The sequence below is a fragment of the Armigeres subalbatus genome, chromosome 1, assembly GCF_024139115.2.
Source record: "Armigeres subalbatus isolate Guangzhou_Male chromosome 1, GZ_Asu_2, whole genome shotgun sequence".
In the NCBI taxonomy this organism is placed as follows: domain Eukaryota; kingdom Metazoa; phylum Arthropoda; class Insecta; order Diptera; family Culicidae; genus Armigeres; species Armigeres subalbatus.
Genome location: NC_085139.1, coordinates 77,857,722 through 77,871,672, shown reverse-complemented (window position 1 = coordinate 77,871,672; position 13,951 = coordinate 77,857,722). Strand labels below are relative to the sequence as shown.

Below are 13,951 nucleotides of genomic sequence, written 5' to 3'. Positions count from 1 at the left end.
TACTCGGGTTTTCTGTTACTTGATCTCACCATCACCGGAAAAAAATGTGAGTTGTCAAAACGTTAAACGATGCTAAATTAAACATGACCAGATATATGTTGTGCCAGCGCGGGACAATATTTTTTAAATCCTTGTTTTTATTCAAAAATGTGCTTGAGTCAAAACTTTAAAATTTGATAAACCCCTCTGGGACTCGCTTGCCCTTGCGCTCAAATTTGCTTAAAATGTCTACATCTTACTCATGTTTTTGACCCTTCCTTCGGAAGTGTCTATAATTTCACTTTGTATGCGTTACGCAGGTGTGTTACGTATTAATCTATCGAAAAATCTCGTAAATTATTAAATAAAATGTATGGTATTTGGAACAAATTTACTTTGACATTGAAAATATTATTATAACAAATGATATGATATGGAATTATGCCTATTTTTCTGATTTGTTTCAAAGAAACAAATGATTTTAATTAAGGAACATATAGAAGCATGTACAAAAAAATCTTCTCAGAAAAGCAAAAACGTAAAAATTGAAAGGGATTTCAAAAATTCCTTCGGTGGAAGCTAGATAGCAAATGTGAGCATGTTTTGAGACACTAATAGATCACTTGTATGCATGTATATGTGTGTATGTGTGCAAATTCTGAAATTTACTACCATAAAAATCTCGCTCATTTTTAAGGTATTGAACAAGTTTAGTTTTACCAAATTAGGCATCCATAAGGCGAAATATATGTTATTATTGATCGCTATTGAGTTTCGCTCATATCAATGACTGATTTAGTTAGTTCTGGATTAATAGGAGATTGTCAGTTGCGTTCTAGCAAAAATTCCGCTTGAGGCCCTTCCTAAATATTTTAACAACAGCCACTACACCTGACGGTACAATTGCAATATTTCCATTATCAGGCGACAGGTGGTGTTGCTGTGTGTTTGTATCAATGTAATATTGCATATACACTAGCGACATCTGCTGTTCGATATCGTAAGCTTTCAATGTTCCTTCCACACACACGAGGTGGAGAACAGTCTTGAAGAAATTGAAAGTATACATCTAGAATTTAGTATGGAGGTACAATGAAATCTCTTTTATTGTTTAGAACTGTAAAACAAGTCGTGGGAACAAAAAATCTAAAAATTATTTGTTGCTTTTTGACCTAGGTTTCATATTGATGCGATGCGTAGTTAATGAAAACGGATGATTTGTCCATACAAGGAAATTCATTTTACTTTAAATGTTGTGGCGCCATCTCGTTCAAACAGCACCTTTGTCTTTGCCTTATTAATATCGAAGTCTCTGGAATACAATATATGCAACCAGCGTTACGATTGTTACTAACCATGTCACAATAGTTATTCAATCCGACGAGCGCCTTAGAGATAGGCAGCATGAAGTACAGTACGTTATCATTCGTTAAGTTGTCTCTCAACCCATGACATCCGCCTTTGAGTAGGCAATTATTTTGTCACTTTCACGGTAAATCGCCGTGGGAAGCTGAGTAGTTTTATCTCGTTTTAAATACTGGAGCCTGGAAATTTTTTTCTTATAACTAAGGAAGGGTCAAAATCTCACTGTTGGTGGATTAATCTGGGTTTTTTATTATTCCCCGCAAACTGACAGACGATTTATCATAAATGAAACAAAAAAAGATCCGAGCTACTTAAGATTCGTCGAACAGCGTCGAATCAGCTCAGATTTCACGTGAAGGTTTTACTGAAATAATATTACAACATACGAACACGATGTGAGTTGAAATTGTTGAGCTAGGGATCCTACATTCAGAGATCTTCAGCCAATCGAGCTTTGAGAACTGTCAGAATCTGAGTTAAAGGAGCATTGTTTTTTTTATATTATTTCTAGTTGTTGACTTCTACTCAGCTTCTACTATAGTGTTGATTTTCGAGATTTTTCGGCTATGCAGTCTGATTTATTAGAACATATTTTTAAATGTTGTCCAGCTTTTCGTTATAGGGTTCGATGTCTTCTTCCAGGAGAAAAAATTGATCGCTTTTGGTTAAGTATGATAGGCGTTCCGTTACAAAGAGCAAACATTTTTTCCATGAAGAAGACATCGAACCCGATGCCGAAACGTTGGACAAAATTTAAAAATTTGTTCTAATAAATCAGACTGTATAGCCGAAAAATCTCGAAAATTTGAAATGAATTTTGAAATGATTTCAGTTCTTCACTTTTAAAAGCATTGTTATTGTTGCAGATTGAGTAAAATATTCCTCAATAGCACGTTCAAACCTTCCATTTCACTTATAATAGCTCTTTTAGTAGGTATCCAATTAAACATCGTCGTTCTTGTGTACATAAGGATTTGACTAGGATCCCTAGAATACACCAAAACAGGCTTGACAAAATTCCTCAAACTCGCTAGAGTTTGGGACGATATAAAATTGGAAATCAACAAACGCGTGTTCTAAGTGAGTGCTTGTGCTGCCGCTCGGCGTTGCACTACCACAGTTATAATTTTGTGGGAGACGGAAAGATACAAATGACGTTGATGACACTATAAGAAACCCTTGGAGAAACCCCTTTTATGCGTCCAAATTATATTTCTTACATCTTAAATAAAATTATCATCAAATTTGTTTAGCTCTTCCTTACTTTGTTTGTTACTGATGATAATTTTATTTAAGATGTAAGAAATATATTTAAATTGGACGCAGAAAAGAGGTTTAAACCACATGCGAGTGTGGCCGTGGCGTTGGGTGAAAGACCACTCATCAAGCCTCCGAAGCGATGCTTTGTATGTGACGAAAATCGAAAACCAATAATCAATATAATAAATTTTCAAAATACAGTATACCCCCGCTGATCCGACAAAAGTATGGCCGGACTATCGGGGTTTCTCTCTTTAATCCGACTGTCGAATCCATACAATTGGACAAAAACAAAATCACAGCACAAATTTGAAAACTGACAGCATAATGTGTTTAAATGGGTGTTGATACTTTTTAATCCGGAAAATTCCAAATTAGCGAGATCCGGACTAACGAGTCGTCGGATTAGTGAGGTCCGGATAAGCGGGGGGATACTTTATTTTAAGTTCTTGAAGAACGTTTACTTTTTTTATATTTCTCTATTTCGCGGGACATTATCTTGAAATAAGTGAAACGCGGGACATTTCGCAGAACTCTTTTCAGCGCGGGACAAATGGCGAAAATGCGGGACTGTCCCGCGAAACGCGGGACGTCTGGTCACCTTAAACATGAAGACACACTCAACTTATCTGCAACTGAATTTGAACAAACAAATAAATTTTGAAAGACGCATTTAAGTTACATGGTAAAAAATATGAAACTTATGATTTTGTTTCGTGTTTGCACCATGAAGTGCAGTATTCTTTGGTTGTTTGTTTCCAAATGTCAAACACGTACTGCATTGCAATGTTAATGAAACATTGATCACAACTCGAACTTTTTTGACATTATGATGCAACTTTTTCGTGCTGAGGGAGCGAAGTGTGCCATGGCTGGAGATGGACGTTATATTTTTTCTGATTTTACAACCTAGATTCTCACCTATGGTTTTCAAAATTTTACCGCTAATGCTTCCAAAGTTTGAAGAAAAATTTGTTCTTTTACCGATTCTGGCTAAAATCAGTCTTGCTCTCAAACCAAACCGAAAATCTCCCGGAGTTCTCCTGACGCAACAGCAGATATCCATCCGAAAGTGAAACAGTACGAACACGATCTTTGTTGAAGCTACTCCCGCGTACAATTCATTTTCTCGCTACATGGAATGGAAGCCCAACTAAACTTTTCGGTGATTATTCGTCCAGTACTGATGCAGCTCCCTGGTGCTGAGGCAGATCAAATGAGCGCCAGCAGTTCTCAGCTATTACCAAGTTCCTTCTTGCGCCTGACCTGTTTCTGAGTGCAATCACCGTTTACTAAACATGGAGCCAGCTGCTTATGTCAGAGACAGTCTATCCAGAGAAAGTTCTGAAAGCTGTTGAAGTACATATCAAGCGGTTCTGAAGCATTTTGCGAAGATGACTTCCCAGTATCTAAGGTGATAAACGAACTTCCTTAGTCGATTGATATCCATCCGTCAAACAAGGACCATCCAACTTGCCATCCAACGGATCTTTGGTGAGCCCTTTCTGATTTATTTTATTATTGTTCGTTTTATATTCGTGGACAAATGTACACAGTAAAAAATAAAAAGTAATATTACATCAGATTTGATGCACATCATCGCCGTCGTAAATATAATGTTATATTACATCTGAATGACGTAATAAAAAGTTGATGTACTTGATATTTCGCCTTAAAATAAAAACAATGTAATTCATTTTCGATGTAATATTTTCGATGTAGCTGAAAAAACGACGTAAAACCGGTCAGGATAAATCCCGCTTTCAGTAGCGGCGTTGGGGGTATTCGGATTTTCTTCTTTCATGCTTGAAAATGTATTTTCAAATGCAACATTTCAAATTTTATTTATTTAAGACGTATTTTATTGGTATCCACAAATACTTATACAGTATTGACCCGATTTAGTCACTCCCCGATTATGTTTATCCACGATTTCATCAAATACCGATCAATATGAATACAACAAACAGTTGTTTCAATTTAATGATTAAGTCATCTTGGATTTTAGTATGGCAGAACCAGCGAGTTTGTTTACGTTTTGCACTGACAAAGAATTATTCACCACTACGATCACCTCTCCCATCTACTGACAATGTGATTGAAACTTGATGTAAGAAACTTGGTTTCGATAGAGAGTGATTAATAGGTTAAATCGTGAATTTTATGATTTGAATTATTTAAGTTTGTGATTTTGGGTTCATATTTTTATATACTCAAAGTGGCTCCAGAGTAGCGGAACTGATTTAGAATTTGAATACTTTTCTATTTTACAAGTCTATTAGTTATCTTAATTTTCTTCACCTCATGTTAATTTATAATCACGGATGTCAGGGTTATAATCATGCTAAAATAAGGCCACAGATATTGGTAAAAAATTGATCTGAACGCGATCTTGCCTACCGAGTAAGAAATGGATAATTGCGTCTTGTGTTTAAGTTTTTTAAATATCATATTAACATTTAATTTAAGCCATCGATAATGTTAAAAAAATATATAAAAGCGAAGCTATCAGCGAATCACTATCTATAATAACTATAATCAAGAACCTGTTCTACAGAGACGAGTCTGTCGAAGGCTGCAAGTGTCTTTAATAAAGACAACAACAATACTAATGTACTAAATACTAATAAACCTCTAAAAATCAGATGATAAAATGCTAAAACTGTTGTACATAAAAATATTCATACAAGTTAATAAAATAGAAGTTCCATAGGTCACATCACTTTCCATTGCGAATCCCACTGAAATAAATCGTAAAGAGTGCAAGTGTGTTCGTATTTTGTTCTGGACGCAGTACGGCCGCGGTTATCAAATTATCTGATTCAGCTGTGTGGGTGAGTAAATTGGAAAGTGAAACAATCAGTTCAGTTCAGATTTGTTCGTGTTTTCTATTGGACGTAGAAAGATCTGAGATCGCGTCCAGACGTGTTTTTCTCCAGTAATCAGAACGATCGGCCGGTCATCGAAATTTTGTTCAGCTTTGTGCGGTAAGCAGAACGATCGGCCGGTAACCAAAATTTTGTTCTGTTTCGTGCGTGCATGTAATTTAATTAGAAAGTAAAAGTTTAAATCGTGTCTAGACATGTTTTCTTCAGTAAGCAGAACGATCGGCCGGTCATCATAGTTTTATTCTGCTTTGTGCGGTAAGCAGAACGATCAGCCGATCACCGAAATTTTGTTCTGCTTTGTGCGGGCTTCAAAAAAAAAAGTTTTGTTTTCATCGAGCAAACTACACGCTATACACGGCATACCGTTTACCAAAACGAACCCTGCCACACTCCCTACCCCATATATTCAACATCCCAGTGATCTCTCGTGGAAGTGCAGATGACTCGTCGGCTTCTATCAAAGCGAGTATCACGTCAACAATTTCCTACCTATTCCCTAATTGACTGCATTCGGACACGGCCGGCGCTGGTATTGCTTACTTTTGGGTCACCAGTTCTTACACATTGAAGATGATGTTAGTCCCAAACTTCATCTGTTGGTTCTCTGTGTAATTACAGCTGACCTGGCAATAACGGAGTAGCAACCGTGGGCGGTCAATCATGCTCATGCTCATTATGATGCAACTTTTTCGTGCTTTGATGTTTTTCCAATGCCTTTAATGAAACTGAATAGAAACAAGGTGCTTCTTGGAAGATATTGCTTGTGCTACTTGGGACCATTATCGATTACATTCAAAAATTTATTTAGTTTACATCTAAACAGATAACACTGAATCAACAATTTGACGCCACAATACACGGCATTTCTCCATCCTCGAATGCGCCCCACGCTCGTCAATTCGTTATGCACCTGGTCTGCCCACCACGCTTGCTGTTCTCCACGCTGTCCCGTACCTGCCGGATCGGAAGCGAATACCATCTTTGCAGGGTTGCTGTTCGGCATTCTTGCAGCATGCCCTGTCCATCGTACCCTTCCGGCTTTAGCTACCTTCTGGATATTGGGTTCGCCGTGGAGTTGGGCGAGCTCGTGATTTATTCTTCGCCACCACACACCGGCTTCTTGCACATCGCCTAAGATGGTCCTAAGCACCCGTCTCTCCGTCATACTCCAAGTGCTGGCAAGTTCTCCTCGAGCGTTGTCCATGTTTCATGTCCGTAAAGGATCTCCGGTCTTATCAGCGACTTGTACATGACACATTTGTTGCGGTAGTGAATCTTTTTTGACCGCAGTTTCTTCTGGAGCCCGTAGTAGGCCCGACTTCCACAGATGATGCACCTTCATATTTCATTACTAACATTATTATCAGTCACTAGTTTATTTGTGGACGCAGTAGCGCCCATGGCAAGTGTTTTTTTTTCAAAGTTTTTTTTTTTCAAAAAATCAAAATTTTTAACTTCTGTTGTCTGTGATTTTGTTTTCATCAAATGCTGTGTCTGGTTGTCTAAGGTTGTCACTGGTTTTGTTTTCTGCATCTGATAGTGAAAAAGAATTGAAGTTGCAAATATTTTATTTTTTGTGAGAATTTCCCCGCGTGCTGCATCTCGTTGGCTAGTCACCGGACAGACAAACAGGGCTATTATATATATGATTAGCAAGGATCCAAGGTAGACGAATTCCTCGACCACCTGGAAGGTATCCCCATCTATCGTAACACTAAATCCCAGGCGGGCGCAGTCGCGCTCGGTTCCGCCCACAAGCATGTGCTTTGTCTTCGATGCCTTTGCAAATGGTCGGCCGACAATGTCCATGTCATCTGCGAAACAAATAAATTGACTGGATCTGTTCAAAATCGTACCCCGGCTGTTACACCCGGCTCTCCGCATGACACCTTCTAGCGCAATGTTGAAGAACAGGCACAAAAGTCCATCACCTTGTCTTAGTCCCCAGCGCGATTCGAACGAACTGGAGTGTTCGCCCGAAATCTTCACACAGTTTTGCACACCATCCACCTTTGCTTTGATTAGTCTGGTAAGCTTCCCAGGGAAGCTGTTCTCGTCCATAATTTTCCATAGCTCTACGCGGTCTATACTTTTATAATCTTTAGTCTCATTTCTCGCGGTTTCAGAAAATTAAAATATAAAGCAGTTTGTAAAACCTCTAAGCCTTGTCTGATTAAGTTCTAATTTGCATCGAGATGTTTTTCGTGGTAGTTAAATCTTCATGCACTGTCGATTTGGCAAATTTTGTAATAATTTTTATCTCATTCGTTCCATCTGCAGCCTTATATCAATAAATGTGTTCAAAATTCCACAGCTCTTTGTAAAACTATTACATATTTTTCGTAATCACTACATTGTTGTCCCTGGTGGGTCAAATGTGTGCATAAATAAAACATTATCGGGTCTGTTTCAGCAGCCGTGCAGGTCAGCAACAAAGAGAATCGCTATCAGCAGTACAAGTGGTTAATCATGCTTCGTCATATCGTCATACCCGTCCCAGACTCGTGTTACAATGTGCTGCATTTTAATAACACTTGCACATTGTATTTTACATTTTTTTGCTCTACACCGGCACCCATGTCACTCGATCCGATGCCTATGTTATCTAGACCACATGCTGGATTCCCATCACAATCACCATCGTGTCGTTATTTCAAACATTATGTGTAACATATACGTAGGTCAATTTAGTCTCACAGGCAGATATTTGTGCCACTCAGCTGGTCTTAATTGATCACATTGTATTTGAGATAATTGTTACATAAATGTGTTCATCAATGGATTTATTAATTGGATAATTAGGAAAATATGTTCGACCGCCCCATAATCCTAAGCAGATCATCTTTTTCTATATTATAAAAACAAATCTGATTTTCTAATTGGCTTTATATTACAACTGATGACATTAAGTGTAATATTTCATTCATTGAAGAAACGGTTTGAAATTTAGAGTTAAAGCAATGTTTACTAAAAAGCTTAGTAGATATTGGTTACCTTAAATGTCAAAATTCAATTCAATTGTGAAATATGTATGAAAGGAGGAGTACTAAATATTTATCTTTGTAAATTTGAAATATTTTCAACACTAATTAATAGAAAATTTTGTACTACTTCCAAAATTATGAGGACTGGAATTTAAAATTGTCAGCATAGAAAAATACTCCAGCGTGTGCGTCCGTCCGTAGGAACGAAACCGCATTCTTCGCCATCGCTCTCTCGTTTCTCTGGTTCATACACAGTCCTATTGCGACTGTAATTAGTTCAATCAAAATTACTGGCATCAAACCAAATGGAAAACAGAACTGCAATTACGGACGACGAGTGCTCTCTGGTGAATTTATGTACTCCTAAGCCCGTCCCTACTTCGTGCCGCACATTATCGATCAAAATATATACACAGAGGCCTTTTTTACTGGGTGCATGAGCTCTCGGAACAGCGCCGTTTGTTGTTTCCTCGTCTGGGACACAAATGACAGTTTGGACAAAAAAAAACCTAATTATATCTCATATTCGTTGATGTCGTTGCTCTTGATGGGTTTCTCAAATCACTAATTACTGCTTCTGTTGTTACTCGCTCAACCAGCAACATCTGTCCGACTGGTTAATAACCGAGCAGAGTGAGGGACAAACATCGAGATAAGTGCATTTTTTTTTCTGATCTGTTGAACGACGTTGTCAACCTCATTTCCATATGCAGATAAAATGGGCATAACAATGTATGAAATATTGACACCGAATATGGAGTGCAGTAATTGATGAGACCAGATGCTAGTGAGTTTAGTTTTTGAGCGAATTCCATAATTTGGAAAAGATCAATAATGCACGAATTAGTCGCTTCTTTTTTAAATTTCACCGAAAAATCATAAGATGGAACCCGATTTCCAATTTTACTCGGAGCGCGAATTTAAAGTGTACAATTTATGCGCAAATATTGGCATTTGAAGCAAAGATAACATCACTCCCCATCCATTGGCAGTAGGGTGGCTCAAATTAGTATGGGAAAAACTTTTTTCAATTTTTTTGATGGGCCGCCCTCTTATTTGGTTCTATTTGATGCCCTGATGCTCTGGACAAAATTTCAGCCAAATCGGTCAACGTTTGGGCGGTGCTAAACTCGTTGGAAGTTTATATGCAAAAATGTATGCAGAAACATCCAAAAACAGTGAATTGCAGTTAAACGGCACAACTTAGGAAGAAACACTATGATACTCATCCAGATCTTGAAGAATTTAATACAGAATGTTATGCAGAAAACCGCGAGAAGATTAGAGTTTGCCCGGCTAAGTTATTAGCATTTCTCTATAGTGAGGTTTGAGCAAATTTCGTTTCTTTTACCTTTGAAAAGAAATAAATTCACCCCTACAACACTCCAGTAAAATGCTAATATCTTTGCCTAATAAACTCTAATCTTCTCGCGGTTTTCAGCATTACATTCTGTATTTAATTCTACAAGAACTGAATGAGTATCATTGTTCTTGATCGTAAATTGTACCGTCCAACTGCAAATCACTGTTTTTGGATGTTTCTGCATACATTTTTCCATATAAACTTCCGACGAGTTTAGCACCGCCCAAACGTTGACCGATTTGGCTGAAATTTTGTCCAGAGAATCAGGGCCGAATAGAACCGAATAAGAGGGCGGCCCATCAAAATTTTTGAAAAAGTGTTTTTTGAGCCACCCTAATTGGCAGTCATACCATGTTTCATGTTATTTATCTAGCTTACGTATTCCAATTTGTTTGTTGAATTTATCAAATTACACAAGGCATATGTGGGACCGTCTGCCATGCAGTACTTTCGTTTCATATTTGAGATCAAGTAGAAGATAACAAATCATCATTCAGTATTACGATAATTAAAACGTATAGCAGTGGCTCGATGGATCAGCATCATCAGGGGCATCCCGAAACCCTATGAATGTTGCTCCGTTTCCCGATGATTGTGCACGCGGCGAAGTTTGAATTCCTACAATTAAGCTCACCAAACACAACTGGGAAGTATTTTAATTGAATCGGAATTGTTTTCGAACGGCGGCCGTGGAAACATTCATGAGCAATATTGACCGACAACGACGGACGAACTGCTGAATCGTGCGCGAGGGTTCAATGTGTAAAACCTGGTGGACTGCCCTAGATTTGAAATTTTGATTGGATAGATTTACGATGGAACCGGTTGGCGCCCGAAGTCCGCCCCGGTACGGAAAGGTCTTAATTTATTTAGGAGGGGGTAATCCTGATAAATGCTATCTCGCTCGCATTATGTCTTTTCTGCGCACCGGTGCTTAATGGCTTTACACTATCGTAAACATTCTGTGGCCACCGAAAGGAAAACAAAAGCTCCGAGCTCAAACATAATTAAAAGTGCCATATAAAATGAGAAAAAAAAGGAACTCGGTTATTCATTGATATGAATCATCACCTTTCCAGCACAACAAAGTTGTACGGAAAGGTTGTGCTTTCACTGAACTGAACTGAACTGTAATAAACTTTTGATAAAAATTATCCCTTAAAATTTATGATGTACCTGTATGACACTTTATGATGCCTTTTATTTTCTTGTAGGGTAACTATAATTTTTTACACGCAATTTAGTTTTGTATGGACACAAAACACTCTCAAAGCCTAAGTTGTGTTTTAATGCTTGAGTTTTGGGAACGTCCTAACATTAGCCGATTTTAGTGCACTATTACTGCTAGGTGGATAAATCAGGGTTTTTCCGTCCACTTTTTAATTCACAAGTCATACTAAAACGTAAGTTTATGTGGTTGCACCACACCACACACAGCTGGGCTCTGATGCAGAGATATTAAATATAAAACTACCGTCGTCGTGGCCATCACCTCGCCCTTGGAAGTGTCAGTGTTTATTATGGACACTAAGTGTCCGAGTCGGTCTGTCATAACTGTGTTATTTACCTTCTTGTAAATATAGCGATAAAGGATGCTGCCTTTTTAATAACCAGCCAAACATATAACGAACGACAACATCTTTATTTGCTTTTAAAAATGATAAAGAGCTAAATGTGCTGCAACCAATTAGAAGGAATCAGCGAAATGAAAAAAATGTAGAGATAAAATAATAAATGACAAGGAAATTAAATGATTCATAGAAGACTACCAGGAGTTGCAAGACAAGAATAGATACAAAAACCCTAATAAATCACCTAGCAGTGGAAGGGTTGAGGGTTAAGAAGCATAAACACATTAGAAAAATTTAAAATAACACTAATTCGTGGATATGATTAGACTAGTCCAAGGATACGCGCAGCAGGTGGAAGTGGCACTCCCAACGGAAGAGCAGCTAGGCGCAGCGTCTCTTGAAGATGGCTGGAGAGATATTCGATTCGCTATTGGTAGCACAGCAACCACTGCACTTGGCACGGTGCCCCCAGATCAGAGAAACGACTGGTATGACGGCGAATGTGAGCAGTTGGTGGAAGAGAAGAATACAGCATGGGCGAGATTGCTGCAATACCGCACGAGGGCGAACGAGGCACGATACAAACGGGCGCGATACAGACAAAACTCGATTTTCCGGAGGAAAAAGTGCCAGCAGGAAGGTCGAGACCGTGAATAGACGGAGCAATTGTACCGCGCTAATAACGCACGTAAGTTCTAGGGTAGATGTTCCGATATTGGCCACACAAAGCACATAATTAAATATATCTAGTAAAATTGGCATTTTTTTACCTTTTCGAGCAAAACCATCAAAAATATAAACATAAATAATGCAAATTTTATTAAATAATGAAGTTTTTTGCCGAGCAGTACTAACTACCAGGGCATTACTATAATATTTGGTTAGGAGAGTAGATATAATATTTTTCATACTTATGCTACTTCACGAAGGTCAGTGTGCAATTTAATGAAGGAATTTTAAGTTAAACACTTGTTTGATCAATTTAAATTAGCACAAATTGTTGTTTTCTGCATTTAAAAATCATGTAAAATATCGCAGCATGCGCCTGTTTTGGCCACCCACTCAAAATAATTATCACTTTCATTCCACTATAAAAAGTCATGTAGACTTTAAAAATCGAAACTTTCATCGGCCTTACTGGAAACAAATAAAACTTATGCAAATCATAAGTACATCCTAATAAGAATTGTAGTGGAATTTATTAGAAAACATAGAAAATAATATCTATATACTCTTCCAGTGAATTCTACTCAAAATGAATGCATGAAAAATATATGAGTGGGGTTCTCAGTGCGGAATGTATGTTTAATTACAATCGCTAATGAAACATTTTGCAGAAGTATTATGAGAACGATTTGCAAAAAAATATGTTTGAGTGTGGATTAATTTTCTACTCCTTTTTTTGTCCTCGTCTGCTTCTAGTGGACGGGATATCAACTACCGGGGTACTATATAGAAAAATTCTCGAAGTTTCATTTAAAATTTAGGCACATGGCCAAACAAAAATTCACTTAAATTTAATTTTATTTTCTAGTGAATTAATGATAATGTGTGTCATCACTAATTAATCATTTTATTTTTACACCCGAAACTGCATGGAAAATATCTGCATATGTTTTCAAGTAGCTTCTAAGTGAAAATTATTTTGAGTGCCCCTAAACGCGCTCTGCTTTTTGACAATTCCTAATTTTCGCCATCCGCGTGACATCATTATCGTGCATTTTATTAACAGCAGTTTTTCTCATAATTATTTCAACTATGAAGGCAAAATGATTCAGGATAACTAGGTATGTATACTTTTAATAATATTTTGTGTATATTTTTGTTTATTGTCTCTTTATCCTAGCAAAAAAAAGTCCGAAACAATGTCGTCACGAAGTCCCTCCCGGCATGCGCACAGTGAAGAAGCAATCAGAAAGTTTCTCGACGAAATCGTGAAGGGCTCTTCTGTAAAATCCGCCTGTGGTAAATACGGAATCTCTCGATCTACTATTCGATACCGATTGAGCAGCAAATGGCAAAAAAACAACCAAACATGGACACCCCAGTGTTCTCTCTGAGGAAGAAGAAGATAAAATTTGTGTCTGGATCATTGGGATGCAACAGCGTGGTTTTCTCCGTACAGCGCCGTTCTCTGCTCCTCAAAGTCCAAGAGTTTTTGTCTGCTACTCCCAGGAAAACTCCATTTAAAAATAATTGCGCTGGTAAATATTCTAGCGATGTTATTATTATTGTTGGCAAATTCTATTATTCTGTTTCTAGGCCGGAAATGGTTCAACTCCTTTATGCGACGACATCCTACATTGTCCCTCCGAACACCAGAGGAAGTATCATCTGCTAGTGCTCGTGTAAGCGAAAAAGATATTCGGAATTGGTTTAAGAAAGTCTGGACTTGGCTGGACTGCCATGGAATGAGTGATATCCTAATTGACTCATCCCGTGTGTTCAACGGAGATGAAACCTCCTTTTACCTCCATCCTAAAACTAAAGAAGTCATTGCACAGAGAGGAAGCAAAAACGTCTACGAAGTGGAGCAAGCCT

General features: G+C 37.9%; 1 protein-coding gene across 3 annotated transcripts in view; it reads right to left on the bottom strand.

Annotated features, from left to right (window-relative positions):
• The window catches only part of LOC134213005 (mpv17-like protein), a 467,861-nt gene that overhangs the window by 205,304 nt on the left and 248,606 nt on the right, over positions 1-13,951 (bottom strand). The gene's annotated exons all lie outside the window — the stretch shown is intronic.